Source organism: Orycteropus afer, unplaced genomic scaffold (genome assembly GCF_000298275.1).
Source record: "Orycteropus afer afer isolate SDZICR_OR568_19922 unplaced genomic scaffold, OryAfe1.0 scaffold00294, whole genome shotgun sequence".
In the NCBI taxonomy this organism is placed as follows: domain Eukaryota; kingdom Metazoa; phylum Chordata; class Mammalia; order Tubulidentata; family Orycteropodidae; genus Orycteropus; species Orycteropus afer.
Genome location: NW_006921881.1, coordinates 2,081,962 through 2,098,558, shown reverse-complemented (window position 1 = coordinate 2,098,558; position 16,597 = coordinate 2,081,962).

Genomic DNA, 16,597 nt, shown 5'->3' with positions numbered 1-16,597 from the left:
ACACCTTAAGGAACACAGTGTGATTGAGGTTTGGGCAAGAACATGTCCAGCCCCTTCTTCCAGATTTTGGTATCTGCTTTTAGATTCTTGGACTTCCAGAGTCCTATTCTTCTGGCCCAGCAGACAGTGTCCAGTGTCCTTGGTCAGGTTCTTTTTTGCCAGCATCTGTGTCCTTCTGAGACCCATTAACTGGCCACACGGTCACAGGTCCTCTGTCATCCCCTCAGGACCCTCTCCCCTTTTTAAATTGTGATTTGGGTGAAAGTTAACAAGCAAATTCATTTTCCATGTAACAATTCATACACATTTTGTTTCATGACATTGATTGCAATCCCCATAATGTAACAGCTCTCTTCTTACTTCCTCCGGTGGTTACCTTTTCCCTATGTCCTTCTTTCCTATGCATTCCTGCCTTCTGACCCATCTCTGGTGCAAATACTGCCCTTCTGATCTCACGTGGTTGACTATCCAAAAGAGTGGACCTACTTGATGTAAATGTTCATCTTGTACACCTGTCTATTGTTTGGCTGGAAGACAAAAGAGTGAGTTCAATTTCAGGCCAAAAGGATGATTAAGGGCCACAGGCTTAGAGGTTTCACCAATATCTATCAGACCAATAAGTTAGGGTGCCCTTTTCATCTTATTGTCTCACCACTCACTGTCAACTGCACAGAAAAAAAAAGACTCAATGATTTGGGGACTGATCACCTTCATTTCCCTACCCTCTGTTTCCTACAAAGTCTTCTGTCCCAGAAATGAGACATCCCCTAGAAAACAGATTTCTGCTGACCTCTGGCCCTGAGTGTGGTCCGCTGTTCTCTGACAGGTTTGATCCCTTGTTCTCTTCCCTCCCTGCTCCTCCCCTCAGAGCACTGTGAGGAAGCCAGCAATCTCCCCACTATTGGCCCTGATCTTCCAAGTTGAGAGGAACCGCACCTTCCTCATCCTAAATTGTGAGAGGAGCACAGCCTCAGAGAGGCCCCTCCCTGAAGAGGCCCCTCCCTGAGATTGTAACACCCCCTGCCTAGTTGCAACTATAAATGCCACAGGCATGGCCTGGGGAGAAAATAAATTTACCGAGACAGACAGTGGGAGCATCCTGTGGAACACAGGTGTCCAGCTATCTCAGCCCTTGGCCCCACGACCATCACACTTACCCCAACTTATTTCCTACTCCCAGGAGCCTGGCTTTGGCAAGTTTTAATTCTTCCTGTAAGTTTTAAGCCTTTATGTCCCATTGGGAAGCCAGGCATCAACTCCCCCTCTGCAGTCTATCTCTGTTCTAGAACCCAGACATTCTAGGTAACAACTTCCCATGTAGATTGTTTCAGGATGAAGAGAGGACAGTTTTCTCCTGCATCTTACATCCTGGTGCTGCTTCTCTGTGGAATCCTGGGACCTGGTAAGTGAATTCTCCATCAATCAGAGGGGAGGATATGGAGCCACAGAAACTCTGAGGGAGGCATAGATCCCTATCCCAGGAACTCTGTCTGCATGTTTTCATTCTCTTTCTGGAAGCAAAGGTGATGAATTTCCTTTTTGCCCATTTCTGTCCAAGTTATTACTGACCTCAGCCCCATTGGCCACGATTCTGACCCTCACCTTTACCTTGAAGCAAATCTACCTTTATTCCTTCCTTCCAGCTCCCAGCTATGAGTATGAACACAAGTAGAAGTTGTGTTTATTTCCCTTAGAATCCTGGGGTTTTCTAGCTGCATGATAAATGTTCTGTATCTAACTTGAAAATCCTAGTTTAAATATTATCCCTTTTCATTATTAATTCAACATTATATATTGAATGGTTATCTCAATATTGACTGTTAGTACTTATCTTATCCAAATTACAGCGAGACTCCAAGTCTAAAACCAATGCAAGTAAAAATATTCCTCCCGGAAGTACTGCCTAAATTTAAATCCTTGGTCAGCTCTCATAATCCCTTGATAGAAATATATGTGGAGAGAGATCACCAAGATTCCAGGTCTACGGGAGCTGTGAGTGGAACTAGCCTGAGGAGAAGTGAAATCTGCTCCTGTGTTCCTAGGGAAGTCCCTGGTGGCACAAATGGCTGTGCATGGCTGCTAGCTTAAATGCTGGCTGTTTGATCTCACTCAGTGATGCCACGGAAGACCAGGTCATTTGCTTCCATAAAGATTACAGCCAAGAAAACCCCATGGTGCTAAGTTTTATGCTGTAACACACAGTGTTGCTATGGGTTGGAATTGACTCCATGGCAACCGGTTTGTTTTTTTAGTGTATATTCCCAGCCACTTCAGCTGACTTCTCTCCTTGACTCCATTGAAATGCCAAATTTCTCTCCTTAGTCACTAAAACCCCATGTCAGACAACTTATAAATCCCCTTTACTTCTCCTGTAGGGTGGAATGCCTGAAAAGGGGGATAGGAGGATAGGTGCACAATCAGCGGAACAGGCCTAGGTTGCATGAACAGAACTTTTTGTCGTGTTTTTTCCTTTCCCTACCAATGTCTGAAGGAGCCCTGGTGGTGCAGTGGTTAAAGCATTTGCTTATTAACCAAAAGGATGGCATTTTGAACCTTCCACCAGCTGCTCCATGGGAGAAAGATGAAGCAGTCTGCTTCTGTAAAGATTTACAGTCTTGGAAACTCTATGGGGGCAGTTCTATTCTGTTATATAGGGACAATATGACATGGAATTGACTAGATAGCAGTGTTTTTGTTTGTTTGTTTTATTTGTTTGCTTGCTTAGTGGACTGATGTCTTTCTTTCCATCAGCCATTCCTCCGAAGGAAGGTTGGGCAATCTCCTTCCGTAGTGATACTGCCTCAGAAACCCAAGGAGGGATCGCTATGAGTAGGATCTGACTTGACGGCAATGGGTTTAGGTTTTTTAATGTCTTTCTTGCCTCCTCCCTCTGCTCTGCCCCTCAGAAATTCTGTTCTCACACAGTGAGGAGGCCATGAAGAAATGGATATAGTGCTTATAGGGAATTATTTCCAGAAGTTTGGAGGTAAAGAGGCATCGAGAGAGGGCAGAGTGGGGGCACATGTAGGGTGAGAGGAGTTGTTCAGACAGGTACTAGAAGACTGGTACTATTCAAAGTGTGGCCAGTGGACTTCCTAAACAAGCTCTTGAGCAGTGTGCACAAGAATTGCCTGGGGGAGAAAATTAAAGAATGCAGGTGTCTTGGTGGAAAATACAGAACAGAATTTCAAATTCTCATGGATTTCAGACTTTCTGGAGCCATGGAGGCTGGATGAACTCCTGAAACTGTTGCCCTGAGATAATCTTTAAATCTTGAATTAAAAACATCCCCCAGAGTCTTCTTAAAACCACATTATAGTCTAGCTTAACTAGTAAAAAATGACTGACTTGGGCATTATGCTGTTTCAAGAACTATCAACATGGGGTCAAAGTGTTTCAAACAGAAACTGGAAAGATTAGATAGGCACCAAAGAGGGCAGTGAGTTGATATCAATGATAGAGGAACAACTCAGAAAAGGAGGGTAAGAATGGAAACACAATTAGAAGAATGTAATCAATGTCACCAAATTGTACAGGTACAAACAATTTAATTGGTTTACATTTTCCTCAACAACAATAAAGGTTTTTTAAAAAAGAAAAATAAAATGCACACACACACACACACACACACAGTATGTGCCCGGGCCCTGCCACACAGAATTCCTAACTCAGTTAACTTTGAGTGGGGGCTGGGATCCCAACTTTAACAATATCCTCATGCAATCCTGGTGCCCAGGGTCCACTGGCCACACTTTGAATAGCACTGGTCTTCCAGCACCCATCTGAACAACTTCTCTCACCCCACATGTGCCCCCACTCTGCCTTCTCTCAACTCCTCTTTACCTCTAAGCTTCTGGAAATAATTTCCTTTAAGCACTATCTCCATTTCCTCATATCCTACTCACTGTGTATGGGTGTTTCCTTTGCAAGTTTTATCAGAGTAATCCATTCAAGTAGTTTGAAACGTCCAATAGTTACATAAAAACCAAAAAACAAAACTCACTGCCAATGAGTCGAGTCCAACTCATACCAAGCCCTATTCGATTTCTGAGGCGGTAAATCTTGACAGAAATAGATTGCTCACTCTTCCTTCTGCAGAGCGGCTGGTGGGTTTGAACTGCCAACCTTCTGATTAGCAGTCAGATACCTTAGGCACCACACCACCAGAGCTCCTATAATTAATTACATAAGCTTATTTAAAAATAATAGCCATCGTGGATGTATCTGCTCCTTTTCATGTCTGAGTCTTGCCCTCCAGAGGCAACAACTTCCAACTATAAGCATTTTTCCTGGCATCTACATCTACGTATTTAGACATCATGCCCATATTATATTGCTAAACATACACCAAAAACCAAACCCATTGCCATCAAGTGGATTCTGATTCATAGTGAGGCTGTGAGTTACAGACTTGAAATAAACTCCAAATGGTTTTCTTGGATGTAGTCTTTACAGAAACATATGGCCAGGCCTTTCTTCTGTAGTGTTGCTGTGTGTGTTAGAACTGCCCAATTTTAGGTTGATAGCCATGCACAAACTCTTTGCACCATCCAGATGCACCTGACGTATGGCAGATTCTTAAGAAATATTTTTGTATGAATGAGTGAGAAGTACGAGTGTGAAGAAGACATATCAGAGAGAAACTGAGACTAATCTCCCAGGTTCTTCCCTAGTCCATTCCCATTGCTACTGCTTGGTCTACTTTATATTTAAGATTAAAAAAAAAAAAAAAGGAACATAAAAGAAAAGAAAGAAATTATCCCAAGGAATTTTTAGCCTCACATTACCGAATGTCTCTGCAGTGAGAGCTTCAACTAAGTCATCTTAGTTTCTGTTTGATCCCGTAAAGAGGCCGTACAAAATCTAGCCCTATCTGAATACATGCTGGCTGGGTTCAGTTTTGGCATCAGAACCTGTAGGCTTTGCTCAGCCTTACACAGTGTGCAGAAACATTCCACAGTGTGAAAGGGGCTTAGTACTTGTGTGTCTCTGCTCAAGGTCGCTGGGTGGTGCGGTTAATGGGTGGGCTATTAATGGGAAGTTTGGCAGTTAGAACCCACCTAGCAATTGGCTTCTGATAAGATTATAGTCAAGGAGCTCTGGTAGCATAGTGCCTAAGGCACTTGACTGCTAACCAGAAGCCTGGCGGTTCAAACCCACCAGCCACTCCTCAGAAGGAAGGTTGGGCATTCCTACTTCCATAGTGATATTGCCTCGGAAACCCAAGGAGGGGTCGCTATGAGTCGGGGCCTACTCGATGGCAAATAACAACAACAACAAGAAGATTATAGTCAAGATAATCATATGGGGCAATTTACTCTGTAATGCATGAGGTTGTCATGAGTCAAAAATGACTCAATGACAAAGGGTTTGCTTTTTTCAGTCTCTGCTCAAGCTGCCTGTGGTAGTTCAGTTTGTGTGTCAACTTGGCTAGGCCTGGTTGAGTGGCTGGGCAGCTGGATATAGTATTCCCCATGATGAGACTGGTAATCAACTCCATGATGGAATCTACTGTGAGCAGCTGAGTATCTGCCTCAGGGGACATGGTCTGTTTTCTGTATATAAGGAGAAGCCTTGGGGAATGGTCTCCAGCCTATGGCACTCTTGGACCCTGCGTGTAGCCATTTCGTTGTTCAGCAGTCTGCCATGCTCTGCTGACCTTGGGACTTACAATGGACTTAAATTAATGGCCTGCCATGTGGTCTGGTAACATTGGTACTGTGCCTTTTTACTTGTCAACCTTGGGCTTGTCAGCCTCAGCAGCCAGCAGCTGTCTGAGTGAAGAAAAGCCTCTAGCTTCAGTGGACTGGGAGCTGGAGGCAGAGCTGAAGCCCAAGGCTGAGGGTCTTTCACCCAGCCCCTAAAGCCTGGCACTTGGAACTTGGACTTAAAGCCTCAAAATTGTAAGAGAATAAACTGTTTGTTCAGCCATCCCATGTGTGGTATATTCTTGTCAGAGTGGCACTAGGTAACCAGAACACTGCCCATCCATTTTGTTGTGACCTCTTTGTTACTTCCACCTGACTAAAGGAATCCTCTGTGGGGATCATTCCAGATGTAAAACACCATTCCTTTTCCCTTCTCTGAACTCCAACTATCCTTAGTGTTAAAACACACAAAGGGAGAAGATATGCCATTTGGTTTGTATTTCCTCCTTGTTCTGATTACCTAGTGCCGCTCTGACAAGAAATATACCACAAAATGGGATGGTCTTAACAAATAGGAGTTTATTCTTACAATTTGGAGGCTTTAAGTCCAAGTTCAAAGTGCCAGGCTCTAGGGGCTGGGTGAAAGACCCTCAGCCTTGGGCTTCAGCTCTGCCTCCAGCTCCCGGCCCACTGGAGCTAGAGGCTTTTCTTCACTCAGACAGCTGTTGGCTGCTGAGGCTGCCAAGCCCAAGATTGACAAATAAAAAGGCACAGTCCCAATGTTACCAAGCCACATGGCAGGCCATTAACTCAAGTCCATTGTAAGTCGCAAGATCAGCAGAGCATGGCAGGCTGCTGAACAATGACACAACTACATGCAGGGTCCAAGCGTGCCATAGGCTAGAGACTGTTCTCTAAGGCTTCTCCTTATATACAGGAAGCAGACCACATCCCTAAGGCAGCTACACAGCTGCTCACAGTAGATTCCACCATGGAGATGACTACCAGTTTCATCATGGGGAATACTACATCCAGCTGCCCAGCCACTCAACCAGGCCCAGTCAAGTTGACACACAAACTGAACTACCACACTCCTTAATGTGGGTTAGGTTTAAAAATTCACCTAGCCCAGTTTAGTGGCAAAAAATAAAATAGAACCCTGATTAGGAATGTTCTGAGAAAGTGTCAAACAGACTGAAGCAAACGATTTATTCATTTAATACAGACACACAGTTAAATCAGCAATTGGGCCCATAACAGCCACATACTCCAAGAAAGGGGCCAAGGGTGGGGGGCGGAGAAACAGGAGGAAGCAACTACAAATGTTGTAACTTTGTCTTAGTTATCTAGTGCTGCTGTCAGAAATACCAAAAGTGGATGGCTTTGACCAACAAAAATGTATTCTCTCACGTTTTAGCAGGTTAGAATTCCAAATTCAGGGTGCCAGCTCTAGGGGAAGGCTTTCTATGTCTGTCAGGTCTCTGGGGAAGTTCTTGTCCCCTTTCAGTATTTGTGGGTCTGGCATTCCTTGGCAATCTCCATATGTCTTGGTATCAATCTTCCCCTGGGTCTAGGTAGTTCAGGTACCCCATATCCAAAAGGACACATTCTGCTCTGGGCTCTTCTTTGTCGGTGGTAGTAAGGTCCTCCCCTCTCTGCTTGCTTCTCTCTCCTTTTGTCTCTTGCAAGATAAAAGGTGTGACTCAAGCAAGGGTGTGACTTGAGTAAGGGTGTGACTTGAGTCACTCTTGTAAAGGCTGTGTTGCAAGATACACCTCACACTGATCCTCCCTCATTAACATATAAAGAAAACCGAAATAGGATTTACAACACATTACAAAATGGAGGATAATTTCATCATATCAGAAAAATGGAGGCCAATCATCTAACACTGGGAATCATGGCCTACCCAAGTTGACATATATTTTGGGGGTATACAATTTAATCCATGACAAACCTCTAAAATAAATATTTCCAAATCAAAGGTTAACTGTAATCTAGACATCAGTAATTTTGCTGACTTAAACGAAATAAGAAAAACAGATATACACAATGCTTCTAATTAAGTATCAATAATGTAAAAGTTTGTGACATATATGTTTAAAATTTTATGTGTTCTCAAAAATGACCAGAATTACTGGTAGAATAAAGACTGGTGTAACACCTGAGATTATGGCTCTGGATTACCCTTTGGGCCTGGAAATGGACTCACTTCCATGGATTGCCTCTCAGCCCAACGGTAGAAAGACCGCATGTAGAACACCTACCCCAGGGCGATGCACCCACCTATCCTAGGGAGATGCACCCCTTAGATCAATCAGCCATGAGACATCAGAGGGGCAGCATTCACACAGAGAGAAAGCTGGACAGACAGGAATTGATAGATAAGAAGGGCATAGGGAGGGGTTAGTCACAGGGAGGAGAGGGGAGGAGAGTTTTTATGGTTGGAGAGGGTAATTGGGTCCATGAAATTAAATGTGCATGAACTGTTTAACGTAAAACAAATCTGCTTTGTAAATTTACACCCCAAGCACAATAAGATAAGTAAATAAATTTATGTGTTTTAGGGATGACTACAACCCCTGAGTCCACCTCAGCCTCTGAGCCCACCACATCCTCTACCATACTTTCTATGGATACAGTATCATCTAAGACATACTCAGAGAATGCCATGGCCTTTGTCAAAGCCTCAGAACCCACTGTAGTCACCAGAATATTTTCTAAGACCACCACAAGATTTGATGCCACAAATGCCTCTTCCGAGAATTCTGAGATCAACATGACCTCATCCCAGGCTTCTGAGACCAACACATCCTCTTCCATGACTTCTGAGACAACCACAGCCTCAAGGACAATTGCAGAGTCTGTGTCTACAATGGGCACCATAACAGGTTCTGAGACTATCTTGCTGTATACCTCAGCATCTATACCCACCAAAGTCTCTAACACAGCCTCTGAGATAACTTTGCTTCCCACTACAACATCTGTATCCCTAGCAGCCTCTAGCACAGTCTCTGAGATCACCACACCCTCCATGATAATGTCTGTGCCCATTAGGACCTCAACCACAGCCTCAAAGCCTTTCACAATGACATCTATGCCAACCACATTGTCCACCAAAGCTTCTGAGAACAGCACATTCTCCACAGCAGCATTTGTGCCCACCACAGTAGTCACCACAGCCTCTGGAACCACTGCAGGCTCTGAGACCGCCAGATCCTCCATTGCAGCTTCTGAGACCACCATGACCTCCTCCACATCCTATGAGACCACTGTTGGCTCTGAAGTCATTACAATCTCTACCACAGCTTCTGAAACCATCAGGTCATCTACAAAAGCACCTGTGTCCATCCTGGCTTCCACCACAGGCTCTGAAAATACTATAGGCTCTCGAACCATCACAGCTTTTGAGAGAAACCCAGCCTCCACCAAAGCTTCTGAGATCACCATATCTGCCACCACAGCCTCTGAAACTGCCACAGCCTCCACCATGGCCTCTGAGACCACCACAGCCTCTAAGACCACCACAGTCTCTAAGACCATCACAGCCTCCACCACAACATCTGAGACCAGCATGACTCCCAACACAACCTCTGGGATCACATCAGAACCTGGTAATAGTATGGTTTCCACCACAAGCTCTAAGACCACAATAGCATCTGTCACTACTACAGCCTCCATTACAGGTTTTGAGACTATCAAGTCCTCTGTAGTTTTCATAGCCTTCACATCAGCCTCTGAGCGCTCTACAAATTTGTTCACAATTTTTATGCCCACTATAAACACCACAGTTTCTGAAACTCTGTCTCAACCATAACCTCTAAGAATACCACAGTATCCACTTCAGCATCTGTGCCTACTATGTTCTCAGCATCACAGCTTCTGGGGACACCAACACTCCCACATTACCTTCTGTACACACCACAGTCTTTAGTGTCACCACAGACTTCACTTGGACCTCATCACACATCTTGGCCTTTACCACAGCCTCTGGATCCACTGAAGTCTCCACTAGTGACTCTGGACTCTTCACAGCCTCTGACACCACCTTTGGTATCAAGACTGCTAACATTTCTGCTCAATCCATCATCAACACAGTTGTATCAGGTACTAATACAATGTCTTGTCTAAGCACACACACAGTGACAACCACCATCTTTTCTTCCCTTTCTGCTATTTCTGCTCTAGACTCTAGTCAAGCCACCACACCAATTAGACACAATTCTGTTCCTTCTTGAATCCTACTTCTTGAATCCTTCATTTCTACTCTGGCCTCTTATTCCTTTGTTCAGTGTCTGCCTCTTCCATTTCAATCAGAAACACTTCTTGCAAATATTACCCTCAATCACAAGTTAATTGTATTCTATCATATCTGCTTAGCAAAACCACAACAATTCTGTTGACAAACATCACAATTTTATTATAAGCTCTCATTACTGTGCCAAGTACAATTAGGCCTATTCCACCCACCACCTGTAACACCACTGCCTTGTAATATTCAATTTATTGATCCCTAGTCAATATATTAGGAGCTCAGGTAGCATAGAGCCTAAGGCACTTGACTGCTAACCAGAAAGCTGGCAGTTCAAACCCACCAGCCACTCCTCAAAAGGAAGGTTGGGCAATCTCCTTCCATAGTGATACCACTTCGGACCCAATGAGGGGTCACTGTGAGTCGGATATGACTCTATGGCAGTGGGTTTTGTTTTGGTTTTAGTCAATATATTGAATATCAGCAAATTACACCTTACGGCTAAATCTGGCCTGCTTTTTGGTTCTCTAAGTAAAGTTTTATTGGAACACAGCCATGCCCATTCATGTACTATTGTCTAGCTGTTTTCTAGCTACTATGCATAACTCTGGTAGCATAGTGCCTAAGGCACTTGACTGCTAACCAGAAGGCTGGTGGTTCAAACCCACCAGCCACTCCTCGGAAGGAAGGTTGGGCAATCCTACTTCCGTAGTGATAACTGCCTCAGAAACCCAAGGAGGGGTTGCTATGAGTTGGGGCCGACTCGACGGCAAATAACAACAACAACAACATGCATAATTGTGATGAAGACTGTATGGCCTGAAAAGCCTAAAATATTTATTATCTGACAAAGTCTGTCATCACTTACTCTAATCTATGATCAAAAACAATTTTTTTCAGATTCTGGCACTTGCTTTGAATAAAATCACCTCTTTACTTACCATAATTACTTGTGTAGGATCTGAGCACACACCTTTTTCTGAGCACACCCACTTTTATTACAGTGACTGGCACTATTCTTGTATCATATTTTTACCATTTCTGATGTAAGCACAGCCATTGCTAAGTCACCACCACAACTGCTATATTAGAGTCCATCATCTTGGCTCTGAGTCTACCTACTCCTATCCTTGTGGTCACTCCCCTCCTTTTGGTTCAGGTTCTTCCATATCTGTTCCAAGCATGCTGTTGTTAGGTGCATTTGAGTCATTCTGACTCATAGCAACCCTGTGTACAACAGCACGAAATGCTGCCCAGTACTGCACTGACCTCACAATTGTTGCTATGATTGAGCCCCCTATTGCAGCCACTGAGTCAATCCATCTCGTTGAGGGTCTTTCTTTTTTTTGCTGACCTTTTACTTCACTAAGCAGGATGTCCTTCTCCAGGGACGGGTGCCTCTTGATAACATGTCCAAAATATATGAGATGAAGTCTCACCATCCTCGCTTCTAAGGAACACTCTGGATGTACTTCCAATTTGGTCCTTCTTCTCACAGTCCCTGGTGTATTTACCATTCTTCTCCAATTCCATAATTCAAAGGCATAAATTCTTCTTAAAGCTTCCATATTCATTGCCCATCTTTCTCATGCATATGAGGCATTTTAAAATACCATGGCATGGGTCAGGCACACATTAGTCCTCATGGTGACAACTTTGTTTTTGAATACCTTAAAGAGGTCTTTTGGAACAGATTTGCCCAATTTAATACATCATTTGACTTCTTGACTTCTACTTCCATGGGTGTTGATTGTGGATCCAAGTAAAATGAAATCCTTGAAAACTTCAGTCTTTTCTCTACTTATCATGATGTTGCTTATTGGCCCACTTGTGAGGATTTTTATCTTCTTTAGGTTGAGGTGTAATCCATACTGAAGGCTGTAATCTTTGATCTCCATCAATAAGTGCTTCAAGTCCTCTTTGTTTTGTGTCCTGTGCATATCACAGGTTGTTAACTGAGTCTTCCTCCAATCCTGATGCCACATGCTTCATATAGTTGACCTTCATGAATTATTTGTTCAGCATATAGATTAAATAACTATAGTGAAAGGATACAAACCTGACATACACATTTCCAGATTTTAAACCACACAGTGTCTCCTCAGGAGCTCTGGTGCCTAAGGCATTTGACTGCTAACCAGAAGGCTGGCATTTCAAATCCACCAGTCACTCCTTGGAAGGAAGACTGGGCAATCTACTTCCATAGAGATACCACCTCAGAAATCCAAGGAGGGGTCGCTATGAGTTGAATCAACTCAACAGCAGTGAGTTTAGTTTTTGGTTTTAGTATCTCCTTGTTCTGTTAGAATGACTGCCTCTTGGTCTGAACAAGTAAGTGTTGTAGAATTCCCATTCTTTGCAATGTTATATGTAATTTGTTATGATCCACTAGGTCAAGACCCTTTACATAGTCAATAAAACACAAGTAAACATCTTTCTGGTATTCTCTGCTTTCAGCCAAGATCCATTTGACATCAGTGACGATATCTCTCATTCCACATCCTCTTCTGAATGCAATATGAATTTCTGGTATGTCCCTGTAGGTGTACAGCTGCAACTATTTTTTTAATGATTTCAGCAAAATTTTACTTCTGTGTGATATTAATGATATTGTTTGATAATTTCTGTATTCTGTTGGATCACCTTTCTTTGGAATGGGTACAAATATGGATCTCTTCCAGTTGGTTGATCAAGTAGCTGTCTTCCAAATTGCATGGCATAAATAAGTGAACATGTCCAGATTTCATTTGTTTGTTGAAACATCTCAGTTGGTATTCTGTCAGTTCTTGAAGCCTTATTTTTCGCCAATGCCTTCAGTCTAGCTTGGACTTCTTCCTTCAATATCATCAATTCTTGATCATATATACCTCCTGAAATGGTTGGACATAGACCAATTCTTTAATACAATGACTTTGTGTATTCCTTCCATCTTCTTTTGATGCTTCATGCATCATTCAATATTTTGCCCATAGAATCCTCAATATTGCAACTTGATGTATTTTCTTCAGTTCTTTCAGCTTGAAAATGCTGAGTGTGTTCTTCCCTTTTAGTTTCTAACTCCAGGTCTTTGCACATTTCATTATAATTCTTTACTTTGTCTTCTTGAGCCACACTTTGAAATCTTCCGTTCAGCTCTTTCACTGCATCATTTGTTCTATTCACTTCTGCTACTCTACATTCATGAGCAAGTTTCAGAGTCTCTTCTGACATCCATTTTTGTCTTTTCTTTCTTTCCCGTCTTTTTAATATCCTTTTCTTTCTTCATATATGATGTTCTTGATGTCATCCCACAACTCATCTGTCTTTGCTCATTAATGTTCAATGTGTCAAATCTATTCTTGAAATGGTCTCTAATTCAAGAGGGATATACTCAAAGTTGTATTTTGCCTGTTGTGGACTTGTGTTAATTTTCTTTAGCTTCAACTTGAACTTGCATGTGAGCAATTGTTTTCCAACATTCATATACCAAACACCAGGAATTATCAATGCATCGTGATTACATGTTTGATCAATTTCAGGCAGTAGAAGTTGGCAAAAATCTTCAATTTCTTCATCTTTGGCATTAGTGGTTGGTGTGTAAGTTTGAATAATAGTCATATTAACTGGTTTTCCTTGTAGGCATATGAATATTGTCCTATCACTGACAGTGTTGTGTTCCGGGATAAATCCTGAAATGTTCCTTTTGACAATGAATGTGATGCTATTCCCCTTCAATTTGTCATTCCGGCATACTAGACCATATGATTGTCCAGCTCAGAATGGCCAATGCCAGTCTATTTCAGCTCGCTAATGCTAGGATATTGATCTTTATGTGCTCCATTTCATTGTTGATGACTTCCAATTTTTCCTATATTCATACTTCATACATTCCATGTTCTGATTATTAATAGATATTTGCAGCTGTTTCTTCTCATTTTGGGTTGTGTCACATCAGCAAATAAAGGTCCTGAAAGCTTTGCTCCATCCAGGTAATTAAGGTTGACTCTACTTTGAGAAGGGAGCTCTTTACCAGTCATATTTTGAATGCTTTCCAACCTAAGGGGTTCATCTTCTGGCACTATATCAGACAATGTTATGCTGCTATTCATATGGTTTCCCTGGCCAGTTCTTTTAGAAGTAGATCACCATGTCTTTCTCCCCAGTCTGTCTTAGTCTGCAAGCTCTGCTGAAAGTTGTTCACCATGGGTGACCCTGATGGTACTTGAAATACTGTTGGCATAGCTTCTAGCATCACAGCAACATGTAAGCTACCACAATATGACAAACTGACAGATGAGTGGGGCTCCAAGCATGTTGTTAGGTGCTGTCGAGTCATCTCTGACTCAAAGCAACCCTATGCATAACAGAATGAAACACTGCTTGATCCTGTGCCAGCTTCATGATCCTTGCTATACCTGAGCCCATCATCACAGCCACTGGGTCAACCCACCTTGTTAAAGGCCTTCTCCTTTTTCATTGACCCTCCACTTTACCAAACATGATATCCTTCTCCAGGGAATGGTTCCTTCTGACAACATGATTAAAGTAGGTGAGACAAAGTCTGGCCATTCTTGCTTCCAAGGAGCATTCTGGCTGCACTTCTTCCAGGACAGATTTGTTAGTTCTTTTAGCATTCTATGGTACTTTCCACATTCTTCACCAACACCACAACTCAAAAGCATCAACTCTTCTTCGGTCTTCCTTATTCATTGTCCAGCTTTCACATGCATATGAGGTGATTGGAAATACCATGGCTTCAGTTAGATGCACCTTAGTTTTCAAGGAGACATCTTTGCTCTTCAGCACTCAAAAGAGGCCTTTTGCAACAGAGTTTCCCGATGCAAATGTCATCTGACATCTTGACTGCTGCTTCTACTGGTGTTGATTGTAGAACCAAGTAATATGAAGTCTTTGACAACTTCAATCTTTTCTCCATTTATTGGTCCTGTTGTGAGGTTTTTTGTTTTCTTTATATTGAGCTGTAATCTGTACTGCAGATTGCAGTCCAAGCATACTTACCACAATTGTGTTAGATAATACCATCTCTGCTCCCAGCCATGGCTACTTACATAAGTAAGTTAGATTCCATCATCTCTTTCTCCACACTCCTTTGACACTCCAGTGACTACAATCCTAAGAATCCAGTCTTACCATTTTTTAAAATCACAGCTCACCCATTGCTATTTGGATGACCACTTCTAAAACTGATAAATCTTCCACTTCTACATTAATCATACTGATATTTCCTCAATCTTCAGCCTCCACTATCACCAGTACCACAAGTGGATATATGGTAGCTTCTGTTCTCTTCTTTTCTCTAAGTCACCTCTATTCTGGGGACTATAGCCACAGCTGGATCACTGAATTGCTTTCTACCTTCTCTCTTCCCACCATAAAACCTCCCCTCAAACCACCACCACTATAAAAACAAAAATATGATTCTGATCCATGGCAACCCCATGTGTTACAGAGAACTCCTCCACAGGTCTTTTCTTTGTTGTAATTGTTATGGAAGAAGATCTTCAGGACTTTCTTACATGGCACCTCTGGGAGGGTTTGAACTGCCTACCTTGGTGGCAAACCATTTGTGTCACCCAGGGACCAACCTTACCACCACCATGGGTTTGATTTTCATCATATTATATTCATCCATCTCTGCTCTAGGTACATCCGCCTCCTCTTTCATTATTTCCACTATCAAGGCATAATATCGTATGAACTGTTTTCTAGGCATCAGGACCACTGGAACCAGAATAACCACTCCCATCTCTGTTACCATGACCTCTGGAATGGATTCTATGACCTCTGCTACCAGCAAAACCATCCCTGGAACAGCTCCAAATACCTCTGGTCTAGGCACTATTAGAACAACATCTACCATCTTAGTCCAAGATAGCAAGATCACCAGGGTACAACCTGTCCATAAGCCAGACACCACTAGTGAAAACCACACCATCTCCCGTGGAGTGAACTTAATCATCATAGACACAACACCAGTTAGAGTGAGCCACACACCACCTAATGTGATTAAACCAAGTAGATATTTAAAGCCCTGGAGAATCATCCTCATTTCTCTGGCTGCAGCTGTTCTTGGTGTTGGACTGTTAGTGGGACTCTATAATCATGTGGTGAGTGTTGATGCATGGAAAAGGATGAAAGCTGCCTGAGAAGATAGATTATTAATGGGAGTGGAATTCATGGAAATTATGTCATTAGGATACCCAGATTGAGATACAGAAAAAAAAAGTTGAGGTGGTAGGGAAAAATTCATACCCTAGCCCAATCAACCAAACATCAGCTGAGATAAACCTGTAGTCTCACAAAGTCAGATTTATGGGTTTGTGGCAACAAAGAAGCCTGTACACCAAAGGAATAGCAGCATCTCCCCCAAACAGAAGGAAAAATAGAGTTATAGTATTTGGGGATGGGTGGATTTTTGGTGAAAATCAAATGAAGCAGAGTTTTGTTTTGTTTTGTTAATTTTTAATTTTTTTATTGTGATTTGGGTGAAAATTTACAGAGCAAATTCACTTTCCATACAGCAGTCCACATACACTTTGTCTCATGACACTGACCACAATTCAGCACAAGGCAACATCTACCCTCCCGCTTCCTCCCAATAGTTAACCTCCATGCACTCCTGCCCCCTGAGCTGTCTCCCTGTGCATAAACAGCCTTTCTTTCTCCCATGATTGTTCTCTCCAAGGAGTGTATCTAC